This window comes from Labrus mixtus, chromosome 8 (assembly GCF_963584025.1).
Source record: "Labrus mixtus chromosome 8, fLabMix1.1, whole genome shotgun sequence".
Classification (NCBI taxonomy): Eukaryota; Metazoa; Chordata; class Actinopteri; order Labriformes; family Labridae; genus Labrus; species Labrus mixtus.
In genome coordinates this window covers 3,942,403-3,958,577 of record NC_083619.1, presented here as the reverse complement: position 1 = coordinate 3,958,577, position 16,175 = coordinate 3,942,403, and the positions used below count along the sequence as shown (strand labels likewise).

The 16,175-nt window shown below is 38.9% G+C and overlaps 2 long non-coding RNA genes across 2 annotated transcripts; one reads left to right on the top strand and one right to left on the bottom strand.

The window, feature by feature from the left end:
* Positions 1-6,574: 6,574 nt before the first annotated feature.
* LOC132978640 (uncharacterized) lies at positions 6,575-7,696 on the bottom strand. The gene is made up of 2 exons (XR_009673965.1): positions 7,539-7,696; positions 6,575-6,857 (listed from the first exon to the last, which is right to left on the bottom strand). It is a non-coding gene; the product is annotated as an uncharacterized LOC132978640 (long non-coding RNA).
* A 635-nt stretch (positions 7,697-8,331) lies between these two features.
* Positions 8,332-15,155, top strand: LOC132978639 (uncharacterized). Its single transcript, XR_009673964.1, has 7 exons — positions 8,332-8,478; positions 9,149-9,645; positions 11,225-11,260; positions 11,421-11,495; positions 11,861-11,936; positions 12,026-12,155; positions 14,756-15,155. It is a non-coding gene; the product is annotated as an uncharacterized LOC132978639 (long non-coding RNA).
* The last annotated feature ends 1,020 nt before the right edge of the window (positions 15,156-16,175 follow it).

The window sequence follows — 16,175 nt, the reverse complement described above, 5'->3', positions numbered from 1 at the left end:
CAAGCGACGAGTGGTGAAAGACCTGAGTGGATATACTGCTTGATGATGAGGGGTAGATTATCTGCACCTGGGCAGTCTGTAGAGATAACCACACCCACCTGCACTCATGCTGCATTCAGGTGCTGCTTGGGTGTTCCAAGTTTCTGAGTTTGGAAGTCGTTCTTCCGACTTCAGTGTGTTCAAGTGATTTCAGTTTGGAAAGTCCGAATGTTCCAACAACAGCACAAAACAGTGTTGATGCCATGAAGAAGATCAGTGAAATGTCTCTGTTAAAAGTGATATTTGAGCAAAAAGTTGATGTGCAATACCTGAATTAATAAAAAAGTATGTTTACATCAACAAAACATATTTTCCCCCCATGAGATGATGGTTGTGACGTCAAGTCGGGAAGTCGGGCACCTCATTCTTTTCCGAGTTTCCGAGTTGTTGTTCCAACTTGAGCAGGTGTTCATATGTGCATTTTACAACTGGTAAAGTTGTTTTTCCGATGTGTCCGACACTACATGAATGCAGCTTCACACACACATGGGAGGAGAAACAGAGGGTTGAGACAGACAGAGGGAAACTAATGCTGCATTCAGGTGCTGCTCGGGTGGTCCAAGCTTCCGAGTTTGGAAGTCATTCTTCTGACTTCAGTGTGTTCAAGTGATTTCAGTTTGGAAAGTCTGAATGTTGTGTTGTGTGGTCTTTTTGATTCTTTGATTTTCTGAAATTTTCAAAATCCAAAACAAAAAACACCAACCAGAATTGACAGTATTTAAAGCTGAATACTGAATGTCATACAGTATACAGCTTTAATGTCATTCCTCATATAGTTTCAAAAATACCAAGAACATGTCCTGTACATTTTATTTTATTTAATCCCTGGTTCTTCCCTGGAGGTTTTAGGGTGACATTTCAAAGTCCCTAAGAAACTGAACTTTTCAAAAATACTTTATTAAATAAAGTCAAGATTCGATTCAAATCTTGTTATAGGCTACATACAACAACAACAAGAGGAGATGTGGCAGGAGACTTAAAATTCAAGTTCATGAAGAACAGAAATGTGCCTCAGTTATTAGTAAATAACATTCAATAATGTGACAGGAGGAAATTAAATAGTAATACTAAAGTGGTGGAAGTCTGGTCATTATTTTGATATGGAATTTTTGGGGCCGATACCGATATCGGGGAGGAAAAAAATTGATACAGATGTATTGGCTGATATATTTCTTTGAGATAGATAGATGTAGCATATATATTCTGTTAATCCCTTGAATGCAGTTATCAAACACTTGTGGAAAAGATATATAATGAAGGGAAGATGGTCACTCAACTGGAAACTAACTGTGCATGTACATGCATCACCGCTCGACACTCTGGAGAGTGATGATAATGATTGTTGTAATGCATATGGCGCCCTCTGCTGGTGACCACCAGAAAGAGAACTGCTAGTGTAATTCAATGAAACTCAAATAAAAAACTAATTGACTGGTGAATAACTCTCATAATATCGGCGCATATCTGAAATAAAATTAGCTGGTACCAATCGTCACTGGATATGCTAATGCTAATCTGTGGATATTATTGGCAGGCTGGTTGGGCGAAGACCTCTGGTCTAAATGTTGTGATGAATTCAAACTTTTTGTGACATGTTAAGCCTATTTTATTTTCTTCCTTTACTTTTTATCTGACCATTTCATTTTATGGATATGGAATCCAAATATTGCTCAATCAAAAAAAAAATTAAAGGAAAATTAAAAAGACAGTTTTATAATTTGACATTTGAAATGTTTTACAGGAAGATGTTTGGAAGGAAGTTTGTATGTTTAAATACTCAGATTTTACTTTATTGGAAAATCCATTTTATAAATAAATGAAAATCTAACACAGGAACGCTGGATTAAAACCAGGATTAATCATTAATCGATTAATGATTAATAATCAATTAATGCACAAAATGCACATCTTTTTCTCAGTTTATGTTTTATTGAAACCATTTTAGTAGCACAGTAGTTACTTGAAACATTAATGATTAAATACAAACAGTGATAGGGGAATATATGTGTGAGAGGGGGATTACTTGTGTGTGTGAAGGGTTGAATGAATTATGGCTTGTACAGCCCCTCATACTGCTTAGTAAAATGCCAGTAATCAGTATTAACTAAACCCACTGATAGCCATTTCCACACCGTTGGCTAAGCCACTTGGGAGCCGTTTGGTGTTCAATGTCTTACCCAAGGACATGTGTCTGCAGGAGCTGAGGTCTGACCCCAGACCTTCTGGTTGAGTGAAGACAGAATGTAAGAAATTAAAATACTAAATAAATAAATAACCACAAATTTGGAAAGTAACGATGTTAACTGTTTTGCGCACTTTTCATAAAGAGTCTTATCTTCCTGTTGCCTAATTGAATTGGATTCTGTTTATCTACCCTAGAATGAGGCTCACAGTTTGCATCGTCTGTGTCAGGCACAGCCCTAAGGTGAGCTTAAAGACCCCACCCAGGGGTGCTGTGGTGATGAAATACTCCCACAGTCATTTAACCTAATAACCTAATAATTGTGTTGTGGTCAGTGGATATAACAGAGTTAGGACTCCAGGCCATTAAGTCAGTCTTCCAGCGCACCCTGAGGTCAGAGATTCTCCAGTTGTTACCCATCACCCTGACGCGTAAGGACTTTGAAGTCAACAATTAACACTCTCTGGTTGTGCTTTGGGTAGAAAAATATTCCCCTGAATGTGTCACTCTCTCAAGAAGACTTTGTTTCCATTTAGAAAAATGTTTTTGTAGCTGTGATCAAAATGTAATTATCAATCACTCTATCTTTATTTCCATAGCACCAATTCATAACAAATGTTATCTGAAGACACTTAACAGAAAGAGTCTGTAAAAGAGCTTACTCTTTGTTATATGATCTACAAGGACCCGCCAGGAATCCATCATGAGCTCTAAAAAACATTTAGCAAAGTTACAGTGGAGAGAAAAATACTTCCTTTAAGAGGCAGAAACCTCGAGAAGAACCAGACTCATGATGAAAAGACAGAGCATCAACAACAACAGTGTATAACTTTAATGTCAGTAATAATGGTAAAAGTAAAAGTATGTTTAGTGTTAGCCGTAACAGCTAATCATCCAGCCCTAGGAGAAAGTTTAACTCCTGCCTTTTAAATGAAATGCAGGTGAATTGATATCCTCTTATATCCCATGAATAACATTTGTTATGCACTTATTTCATTCAATAATTTATATCTCCTGAATATAACCTTCACCACGCATATCCAATCAGTTCAATTAGAGTTCGGTCCAAACACACTCATTATTACTGTTAACACTCAGACAAGTTTATTTTCAGTCTTCGCCCTTCATACCAACTTTCACTAATATCAGTGACGACTATTCAGTTAAATTTTATATTTGGGGCAGTTTAATAAATAATAGAATATTTTTGCAGTTCTTGTTAAGTGTTCAGGTAAGAGCAGGATTACTTCTCCAGGAATCACAGGGCATATTGTAGCTGATAGGCCCCTTTTAACCACACTTCCTCCCACTCTTCATGTTTCAAAATGCTTCTTCTTTTTTTTGCAAGGCTGCAATATGACCTTGCCTCAGGTTTGCACATAAATGATAATTTGTAAATTGATTTTAATAACGTTGAAAACAGGAACAGAACTTAAGGGGAAGAGATGTTGAAACTGCAACTCGGGTTCGATCCCCAGCTCCTGCAGCAACATGTCTGATGTGTCCTTGGGCTTCAACAAGTTTCATTCACTAAATGATATTTCACCATTTTGTTTCCGTTACCTAACTTACTGAAATAGCCATCATAAATATTTGTCACCATCAAACCCTGTTCCTCTGAAGGTTAGACAGACAGAGACAGTGGATTACTTCAGCATGACACCAGAGATCAGATTAAACAGCTGGTATGCTCGGTATGGGTGTCATGAAGATGTGAATCACTATGAGAGGAATTCAAGTTTTACCTTTTGAGACTGTGAGTGAAAACAGAAAGAATAAAGTACATTATGCCCATATGCTACACCAAAGACCTGCCATAGAACTGCCTCTCATTGTCCCATACTGTCAGGATCATTTAAGGAGAGAACTTGACAGACAACTCATCAAACCACACAGACGACTTGATTCTTGTCTTTAAAATAAACACACAGCAGTATTGTAAGGGTGCTGGGATCTGTTTACTATGACTAATAAAGAGTCCTCTTGTGTGCACCTTTTATCAGACTGATGTTGCTCGTGTCTTGTTCTGTGGTGTGCTGGGAGAGAGGAAGCCCACACAGCAGACTAAAACAGAAACAAGCTAATTAGGAAGGCCAGCTCCATCATAGGGACAAAAGAAAACAGTTTTCAAGAAAGACAAAACACAGCATGATGGAAACCTTCGTCAAGAATCACGTCTGCCAGTATCTGAGGAGAGACATCGGAACCAAGAGGAGGGGTCTCCATCCACCTTCGACCCCCTCACCAACACCAACACCTGTGAAGTCTCATCGCCCTGGCCCCCTCGAACCCCGATCAGATCATCATCTTCCTCCCTAATCAGCCTATCTCCCTCCTCCCCCCACCTGGAGTTCACTGACCAGATGAAGGAGCTGGTCAATGCTGGATTAAAAAGTACCCCCCGCCCTTCTCCCTTTTTCTCTTCCATAAACACCAGACGGCGCCCACCATCGCCCATTCCGAGACGGCTCTCACCCCCCCCGTCCCTCCGCGGGTGCGTCATGTTTTGTCTCCTCAGCTTGATAAGGATGAAATGCAGAACCTTCAGAGGTCAAACTGATGTGTTTTGGGTCCAGGCTGCAAGGATATCAGCAGTCATGACTCTCTCCAGGATAAGCCGGGGCCCTGCACGTCAGTAGGTTCCAAAATCTCTGTGATGATAGGTAATAGAAGAATAAAGGGGACTCAACTGAGGGGTCTCAAAGGGGACTCAAACTGAGCCACAACCTGTCCCAAAAACGTTAGCAGATGAAGCCTGTAGGACCCTAAAGCTGGCTCTACTAAACATTAGATCACTGGCAGGGAAATCATTTTTAATCAATGATTTTATTAGTGAGCACAAGCTTGATTTTATGTTTTTTACTGAAGTGGTTAGATCAAAATAACAGTGCAGCTGTTCTTATCGAGTCAACCCCTCCCAACTTCAGTTTTGTAAGCGAGGCTGGAGTGCATAAGAGAGGAGGAGGAGTTGCAGTTTTGTTTAATGACTCCTTCCTTTTGCTTCTTTTGAATATGTGGCCCTTCAGTCCACCCCCAGAGCAATGTTCCTAAATATTTACAAGCCACCTAAATACTGTGCAAACTTTTTCGATGATTTCACTGAACTGCTGTCTGTGATCTGTATTGACTTTGACTGTGTTATTATTGTTGGTGATTTTAACATCCATGTTGATAACCCCCAGGACAGAGGGACTAAAGAACTGTTTCACACTCTTGATAGCTTTGGGCTGACTCAGCACGTGACAGACCCCACACACAACAGAGGGCACACTCTGGACTTAATCATCTCCAAGGGCTTGGACATCTCCAAGGTTGTTGTTTCAGATGTTACCCTCTCTGATCACTCCTGTGTTTTATTTGAGAGTACTATGTCAGTGTACAAAAGTATTCAAACAAAAGTGATCACAAAACGGTGTGTCACTGAAAACACCAGTGAAATCTTTAACCAGGTTTTCTCTTCCACACCTGCCCTGTCCTGGGGCTCAGTCAGTGAGTTGGTAGATAACTTAAATTCTAAAATCACAAATGTTATTGATTCCATTGTTCCCACTAAGGTGAAGGTTGTCTCTGGTAAGAAAAAATCTCCATGGAGAAATTCAACACTGGTAAGAAACGGAAAAAAAGGGTTGTCGGAAAGCTCAATGCAGGTGGCGTAAAACTAATCTCCAGATTCATTATGACATCTACAAAGAGAGACTTCACACTTATAATTCACAACTGAGGAATGCAAGGCAATCTTTCTTCTCTGACATCATCACCAGAAACAATAATAATGCTCGTGCCCTGTTTGCTACTGTCGACAGGCTAACAAACCCTCCTGTGTCAATAGCATCTGAATTTCATTCTACCAGGGCCTGTAATACATTTTCCACCTTCTTTACTGAAAAAATCCAGAAAATTAGACAAACTGTCAGTAACTCATCATCAGGATCAGGATATGTGCTGTGTCCATTTAAAACCAACTTAAGCACCATGACACAATTTAATCAAATCAACCTTCAAAATCTGGAGGACATTATACAATTAAATTCCTCCTCCTGCTGTCTTGATATTCTGCAAACAGGTTTTTTCAAAAAAGTCTCCCAAGTCATGGCTCCAGATCTGTTACAAATTGTAAACCTGTCTCTTCTCTCAGGTGTCTTCCCACAGGCCCTGAAAACAGCAGTCACTATTAAAAAAGAACAATCTAGACAAGTCAATAATGAACAATTACAGGCCGATATCAAATCTTCCTTTTTTAAGTAAAATAATCGAAAAAGCTGTTTGTCAACAGTTAAATAACTTCTTGACATTGAGCGACTGTTTCAATGTCTTCCAGTCAGGTTTTCGACAGAATCACAGCACTGAGACAGCTCTGGTTAAAGAGTTTAATGACATCCGTTTAAACACAGACAGTGGCAGAACCTCAGTCTTAGTTTTACTTGATCTCAGTGCTGCGTTCGACACAGTTGACCACAATATATTACTCGACCGACTGGAAAACTTGGTGGGAGTTTCTGGCACAGTACTAAACTGTTTTGAATCCTACTTAAAGGACAGGGACTTCTTCGTGTCTATAGGTAACTTCAAATCTGAGCAAACAAAAATTACTTGTGGAGTTCCCCAAGGTTCCATCCTGGGGCCTCTTCTGTTTAACCTCTACATGCTCCCACTAGCTCAGATTATAAAAAACAATAAAATAAGTTATCATAACTACGCAGAAGACACACAAATATATATTACAATGTCGCCAGGCAACCATGGTCCCATAAAAGCACTGGGTAAATGCATAGAACAAATCAATGAGTGGATGTGCAAACATTTTCTCCAGCTAAACAAAGACAAAACTGAGGTTGTTGTTTTTGGAGCAAAGGAGGAGTGACGAAGAGTCAGCAATCAGCTTCAGTCAGTAAGACTTAAAACCACAGACCAGGTAAGAAATCTGGGGCGTAGTGATGGACTCAGACCTCAACTTTAAAAGCCACAAAGCCACATTAAGACAATTACAAAGTCAGCCTACTATCACCTGAAGAACATATCAAGAATTAGAGGACTTATGTCCCAGCAGGACCTGGAAAAACTTGTCCACGCTTTTATCTTCAGTTGTCTTGATTACTGTAACAGTGTCTTTACAGGTCTGCCTAAAACATCAGTCAGACAACTGCAGCTGATCCAGAACGCTGCTGCTAGAGTCCTCACCAAGACCAAAAAAATGGATCACATCAGTCCAGATCTGAGGTCCTTACACTGGCTCCCAGTCTGTCAGAGAATAGATTTTAAAATACTGCTGCTGGTTTATAAAGCGCTTAAAGGTTTAGGGCCAAAATACATTAGTGACCTCCTGATTAACTACGAACCATCCAGACCGCTCAGGTCGTCTGGGACAGGTCTGCTCTCTGTTCCCAGAGTCAGAACCAAACATGGAGAAGCAGCGTTCAGTTTCTATGCTCCTTATATCTGGAACAAACTCCCAGAAAACTGCAGGTCTGCTGAAACTCTCAGCACTTTTAAATCAAGGTTGAAGACACACCTGTTCACAGCTGCCTTTCATTAAACAATTTTAATAAGATTTTAAATTTTAACTCTGCACTGTAACTTTTAACTCTTTATATTTTTACTTCATTTATTTTAATGAAATTGATTTCATTTGAATTATTTTATTTGAACATATGTTCCGATTTAATAATTCCAATTTTTTTTTTTTTTAATATTCTATTTTAATGTTTCTTTTCTTTCCTCTGTCATGATGCTTTTGTTGTCTTGTGTGAAGCACTTTGAATTGTCTTGTTGTTGAAATGTGGTATATAAATAAACTTGCCTTGCCTTGCCTAAAGGTGAATCACATTTCTAGTCTAGTTTTTAAAAACAGATCTTAGAATTTTTGATGTCTTGTTTTTATGTCTGAATGGTCTGTGTTCAGTTTTTATGTGGTGTCTTGACTGTGATTACAGTTGCTGCTGTGGCGTTGTAATTTCCTGCAAAGGATGAATAAAGTATCCATCTATATATCTCTATCTGAGTGAAGACTGTTCACAGCACACACTCCCTCTGAGAGCTGAAAAAGAACTCATGATGATGATGAACTTCTCTAAAATCTGGAAACATGACAGGGTGGAGTCACAAAACTCTGATTTGTTCGTTTGTTGTTCAACCAGTTGGAACACCCTAACGAATCTGTCAACAGCACATCTTTATCAACGTGATTTCTCTCGGCAAGACATTAACCACCTGAAGGAATGTCGGTAAACATGACGAGGACTCTGGGATTTTTGAACGAGGTAAATGATCTTCATTTTTCAATTCAAAGTCTGTTTTCGTGCGTGCGTTCGTGCGTGCGTGAATTTGCCGTGAGTTATAAGTGGTTACTTGTGCTTCTCTTTAATAACTTATATTTAAGAGGATCAGATATAAGGGTTGGTCCATGAAGATTGTAAAGTCAACATGTGACTCAAGTTCAGACATTCAAAGTTCAGCTTGCGAAAACTAAACATTCAATCTCTCTTTTTCTAAATCATATTCTTTTTATTTTAGTTAGGTTTAGGTTATTAGTTTGCAGGTTTTGTATTCATACTATTGGTGGTGGTACACTGTACAATCTACGACAATTCCTGGCAGTTTCAGACAGTTTAGTGGGTTGACTGTAAATTCCTGTTTATTTCAAATGCCTCTGCAATTACCTGTGACAGTTACTGTCAGAAATCCCACTTTTCATGCAGTGAGCTAGAAAGAGATTCAATACTGGACATACATCAGAGGGGAATAAAACTTATACAAATACAGATGCACCTGTCAGGATCATTTGCATGATTTGCATGGTTCAACCAGCTGACCCATCTGTGGACAGCACATCTACTGACTACTTCACTTCAAATAAATCTCTCAGCAGGTGGACATTTCTAATCAATCAATCTCTCTTTTTCTAAATCATGTTCTTTTTATTTCTTACAGAGAAAGGAGCAAACTGAACGGACTACAAATATGGATACTCTTGCAGTTTCAAGTGTGTTCTGGGGGGCTTTCACTGACTCACTCTCCCACAAAAACCATCTTTATTTTCTGGTCTTCAAAGGAGGAAGTGGACACTGAATGATGATCATACAATGAGGAATCAAACTTATGAAACAAACTGGTGTGAACACAAATGATCAGAAATCTTTAAAACCAGGACTGCAGTTAAAGCAGCTCGGCTGAAGTGAAGTGAAGCAGATGGGATCACAAAAAAAGTGAAAAAAGACTTTAAATATCATGGATGAGACGAAGACACAAAGTTACATCAAACATCAAGATGAAGACACAATGAAAGTGTTTCCCAGTCACTTCTGTCATGGGAACATTCAACAACGTCTGGATTTGTGGCCACATTTTCTTCATGACCATGTATCTCCAATCCCTTTGAAACCACAGAAGATAATGTGTTTTATAAAACGTACAGCTCAACATCTAAGGTAAGCTGAAATCTGATTGTGGGAAATGATTGGGGAGCTTTAAAAGAACCAAAGATGCTGTTGTTAGATAATATCCTTATTCAAGCCTAGTGGTTAGTGGATGTGCCCCATGTACAGAGGCTGTAGTCCTCAAAGCAGGCTGCCCGGGTTTGTATCCAACCTGTGGATCCTTTTCCCACATGTCATTCCCCCCTCTCTCTCTCCCTCTCCCAGATCTCTGACTCTATCCACTGTCCTATCTCTAAATAAAGGCATAAAAAGTAAAAAAAATAACATAAAAAAAGAGTCAGTGAGAGCTGTAAACGCAGCTCAGTGTCTAAGACGATTCATGAATTTATTGACCCTACATGAGCTTCAGTTTGTTGCCTGTATGGATCCAAAGCTTCAATAGTTTAGTACGATGACAAACCAGGAAATGAAATCAAAGGATGGTTCCTTAGCAACTTTCCTATTATCACATAAGACAACACGTCATATCAGGTGATCGGGAGGCCATGTTTATTAGTTTACCTAGTAGCTCCTGAAGTCAAAAAGCCAAAGAAGGCATTACGTTAGTAAACAAGACTCCGGCTGTTGAAATGGTAAGATTATAGGTGTTAAAGTATATAAGTATATATATATAAGTATACCTGTTTAGGTGTTATAGAACTGTCTGAATGAATGTTTATGTAAATTTACCAGGCTAATAATTTATTAGCCTGGTAAATAATTAATAATTAATGCTAATTGCTAATATTAGCATAGCATTGACGACGATAGCTGTGCTAATGTGCTTTATCGATCTTTTTGTAAAACGTCTTCACAAAGGGAGCTGGTTCGTCCAGTCATTTAATGAGTCAACACTTAATAAGGGCAACGTGTTAGTCTGGCTCGGAGAATCAGATTGGAGTCCTTGCCGGTCGGACATTTTGTATTATAAGATGTCGGAGGGGAGTCTCCATGAGGCTCATCAGGCAGAACGTTATAACTTTCAGTGAAGCAGTTGGTGTGGAAACAGTTTTCTTTTACTCTTTATTCTTGGATTTTGATCTTGTGTTTATTTCATACTGTTGACTTGTGTTCTGTGTTTATATTTTTAGAACTGGACATTTTTATAATATTAACCCTTAACTAGCTGTTAGCAGAGGCCTACTAGCTGTTAGCAGAGGCCTACTAGCTGTTAGCAGAGGCCTACAAACTGCATGACCATAATCTATAGCTAACAGGTCATTAACTAAGAGTTTTCCCTCCTAATGATAATCATTGATAGTAAGTTAAGAAGTTGTCGAACATGAATTATGATGTTAATATGATTTTCCTTACTTCTACCTTATAAGATCATAATTCATGGTAAACAACTTGCTAACTTCCTATCAATGAGCAGTCATTAGGAGGGCAAACTCTTAGTTAATGACCTGTTAGTTATAGACTATGGTCAGGTAGAATAAGGTACTAATAGGTGCTTAATAATTACTAATAAGAAGCCAGTATGCTACTAATTAGCATGCTAATAAGCAAAATGGGAAAATGTTTAACATGTTAAATGTTACCAATAATTATAATATAAATCACAATAATTGTTGTGCTGTTTTTTACTCAGGCTAGACCGACAGAACCCGATGGGTTATCAACTCCAGTGAGTATGATTACACACACACACACACACACACACACACACACACACACACACACACTCACATTATAAACAACTGTATTTGATATTTGATATATTATTAAAACAGTATAAAGATATCTGTCCTCTCATTATCATATGAATCATGTTTGATCTCCTACAGGTCCAGTGTGTCGATGACCCTGCTGGTTTGAATGGAGTCGTGGTGTTTGGAGAGAGAACATATCCATTACCTAATGTAAGTGTTTACTAACTGAAATGAACATTGATGCGATACAGAACATTTTCTGTTTGGTATCGCATTGTACTTTTAAAAACAAAAACGTGTCCACTTCTGGACACTTTTCAAACTTGTCAGTGGCTAAATACCTCCGACAACGACACTACTTCTTTTTTTCTTCTTCTTGTATTTGAGTTCAATCTTCTTGAATTGTTTGTTTCTTAAGGAATAACAGGAAGTATAAATCAAGAAAACCTTCGACACACGACAGCATTTATAGCCTAAGCTCATTTGCCTTGTCCATCCCTAGAGTTCAGCATTTATCCTGCGTGCCGTATAGAGACCCTCTGACTTTACCTTTCTGTCCCCTGTGCTTGCTGCAGCCTCAGTTTGGGAACTATCATCCAAACCATGGCGACGACTATGTGGGAGGAGTGTCTGCGCATCAGCGGCGCTCAGGTAAATATGGATAGTTCATCTTTATAATCTATGAAATGTGTTCTACTTGTGAGTTTTATTTCTAAAATCAGAATTTAAACTGTTTTCAGAGGAGGTTCTTCACCAGGCAGAGATCTTTCTGCTCCAGAGACGCATGACATCTAGGGGAAGATCGAACGAGCCCCTGAACCCTTGTCCACTCTGCCATAGTGACACCACCAACAGAGGACCCCAGAGCAGGTACTTTCCGTCTTTAAGGTCACATACTATGCAAAATGCACGTTACCATGGTTTTCTAACACTAATAAGTGTCACTAGTCTGTCTACAAATCCCCAATGATGAGAAAAGTCCATCCTCTCCGTCTTCTGCCTGCTCCACTTTTCCGAAAATGTGTGCTCAAACAGGCCGTTTGGAGATTTTCCCTTCATGACATCACAAAGGGCAGTAACCCCTCCCCCAGGTGGGTGTTTGTTCTGCCCTCTGTTTCTGCCTTTCCACCGTAAACAATAGCATTATTACTTAGAGAGTAAATGCATGTAAACACACTATCAGCTGATCAGCAGAGCATGGAGACAGAAGGAGAGGTAGAGAGGGAGTGTCTTCCTTCTTGAACTTACACTGAGCTCCATATATGTTACTACAATCGTAACTTTAACCACCCCATATTTGAACACTTACATTAATAGTTTTTTAATGTTTTCCCACCCAACGGTCTGGGGACTTTTATGAGAATCAAACAGTCTCATTATTATTAAAGGGGACATTTTATGATAAATCCACTTGTACAGTGTTTTTGAACAGATATCTGGGTAACCTGAGTGTCTACCGACCTACAAAATGTGAAATAAACCCATCCAGTCCTTTGTTTGTGGTCTGCATGAGTCTTACAACACAGAGAAAAATGCTCTGTTTCAAATGTGCTCTCCTTGTGATGTCACAGTGGGATTCGGGTAAAAAAAAAATCCCCTCCCCTCCCCTGATATCTCCACCCATGGACTCCACCCCCAGCCTAGAACAAAACTTTTATGCAGGTCGGCCATTTTTATTCTCGCTACAGAGGAGTGATGTCTACGGGGAAAACTCAGGGGGGGGTTCATTTCATTTAAAGAGACACACACACCAAAACGGAGCATTCTGAGAAAGCTGGTTTATACAGGGTCACAAACCTCCTCTGGTGCTTGATTCATGTTATATTTTCCCCAAAGCACAGCACAGATGTTTCATTTAGACCAGAGGGGACTGTTTGAAAAGGTGGAGAAGGGATATAATATGTCCTCTTTAACAAGCAAATGTCAAGTTTCAGAACTCGTAAAATACAATACACAAAACAATGCAATGAGTGATTTGTATCTGTATCTGTGCCTCTAATTTACTACTTGTTTATCATGATTTGTATGTCAACTTATCCTTTTTAAATTGACAACTCTGTACTCTGAACCAAACCGTCACTTTGAATGTACAAATATTATATATATTAATTTAAATGATCAATCTACGCACACTCTTAATGTAAAACTGAATACTCTACCTCATGTAAATTAACCCATCTGTCACATAACTGCATTTTTTATTATGTTACTTCAGCATCTTTTGCAAAAAAAAAGCTATGAATGATTTAACTCATCGCACCGGAGCGACGACAGACAGAGAGACCATTTTCTTGGCTCGTGCCACTTCAGCTAGTGCAGCACGGATAAGGTCTACCTGCTGAAGGTGTTTACAAACTGATGTCTTATTGTCTTCAGTCTAAGATGATTAAAATAAGTTGGCTGTGGTTCTTACTCTTGGGCAGAGGAGCAGCTGCGAATGCTTTTTCTCCCGACAGGCAGTCAGAGAATCTCAGCTTCTGCTCCGCAAAAGCTCCGAGCAATAAACACATTTAATTCCGGAACGTTTTTCACAATAAAAGTCCCTTATTGCCATCTCTCTGATGTGCTTTTATTTTGAAGATTTATCAGGAAGTTGGGTGTTATAAGCTGCAGCACCTTAACACATCTCAGATGTGCGAAAATGAAAATACTTCAAACCAAACAGACTAAGTTAGAAGCTTCAGTAGCCTGCATAGAGGTAAACACAGCTCATTTTTAAAACATCTAATACAAAATAAAATAGGCTCATTTTAAAACAATAAATGGATTATCTTTCAGCTCAAGTTTAGTTGCAGCCTTTGAGGACAATTTGAGTCTAAGCAGCCTCAGAATAATAGAACTAAAAACACCAAAATACGCTTCACACTGTTTAAAAATTTGTTTTTTCTTATTATTAAATACAGGCAAGCAACATCCACATAACAGTATACAATTTGACAAACCACAACAACAACAACAATAACAAAAAACAAACAAAAAGAATCAATCTGACAGTTGGACAGAAAAAAAAACAGAATAGACTAAAATGTAATTATTAGGATCCCTTCAGTATTCATAAATTCAACAAAACATTTTCAATCCCAGTACAGTTTACATACAAATCTGCATGACATGCAGATCTAGCCCCCAGCTAAAGGAGGCTCTGCACCACCCGAGACCCGTCAGCCCTCAGCCTCAGTCAGTGGATCCCCCTCTCCATCTTTACACTGTTCATGAGTGAGACAAAGACACTTTTAGTATTTTCTTAAACAGTTTAAACATTCCCTTCATAAAACAGCTGATGACTTGAACATTACAAGCCTTGATTATTAAATTATCATGTGTAGTATGTGTGCGTGAAATAAAATCCATGACTCGTCTGAAGGCCTTCAATCATTTTTAGATTTGAAGTTTGATGTTTATCCTAAATGATCCGAGTCAGAGGCAGGCATTATTAATACAGAAACATTTTTCTCTCCTCTTGTTTGCAGCTGGAGTCTGAATAGTCCAATGATGGCTGCTTGGATCCCATTGATGCTGCTGATACTTTATGAATTATTTATTCATAACTAATCCAATCTATCAGCCTGCCATATTGGAGGGAACTTGGACCTGTTCATCTGGACCCTTTCTTGGTGTTCAAACACAATCTTTGTTAGCTCAGGTGACCTCAAGAGAAGAAGGAAAAAAAACGTTTTAAAGGCTAGTTGGATGAATGGAGGTCAGATTGTTCATTTCTGATGCATTCAATGAAATCAGGATGCCTGAATTACTGAAAAGCTGTACATAATAGTATGTATTTATCATGTGTGTATTTGTTTTAAATTATAATTTTATTATTTTTTTAAATAAAGTAAATTAAATCCATGTTTCTCTTATTGAAATCTATCATCTCTGTTGGTTTTGCACTGTAAAATATGTTGTACTGATTTAAAAACACATGTACAAGTACACAAGTAAATGGACTTAGGAAACACATCACGTCACACCTACACATTCACACACTGATGGAAGACGCTGATATGTAAAGTGACCATAAGTGTTAACTATGACATTCATATACATTCATGTTGAGGAAATTAAAACAACTTGACGTCACACAAGAAATGATTCAGTGACACTCGTGGCTTAAGTTGAAATGAAGATTTATGAAAGACTCCGAAGTCAATTCTGCCAGACTGTCCCAAAGGCTCTGCATTTATCCAAAAGTTATTATTAACGTCAAAGTCATATTGCCTCACCTAAACTAGGATGTTATGTCTTAAGACTATTTAAAGCAGACACTGAGCCGAACAACATTGCAGATATGAGAGACCCTCTCACCACACTGTGACAGTAGTGAATGTCCTGCGTTCAGACCTTAGCCTAATGATGTAGAAATATGTCAGTATTCATCAAGAATATGTTTTAATACTCATAGTATTGGTAGTAAAATGTTTCCTGTGAGTATCATCACAGCTGCATTAATGTGTTGATTGATATAGCTGTTTCAGGTTGTTGTGTGTGTGTGTGTGTGTGTGTGTGAGTTCAGAACAGCTGGCAACAACAACCTGCAGCCACAGGTTGGATTTGACCCTGGGCCGACCGTGTTGAGGACTACAGCCTCCATACATGAGACGCGCTCACTAACCACTGTGCCACCAGCGCCCCATCTCTTTACTTTAAATGAAAACAACAACAACAACAACAACAACAACAACAACAACACATGGTCCTTTGACACGAGAAGTGGGAGGAGATTATCACCATCATCACTCAGTAAAGAGGAGGAGACACTCAGGCCTCGTGTTTACCTGACATTTTTTCTTCCGGCGCTGGCTGAGCGCTCTTGAGCGTTTGGGTGAAGCGTTTGTCCTCCGAGGAATAAAATACATCCGTCCTGTTTCTATGTCAACAGTCTGTCGACATTGG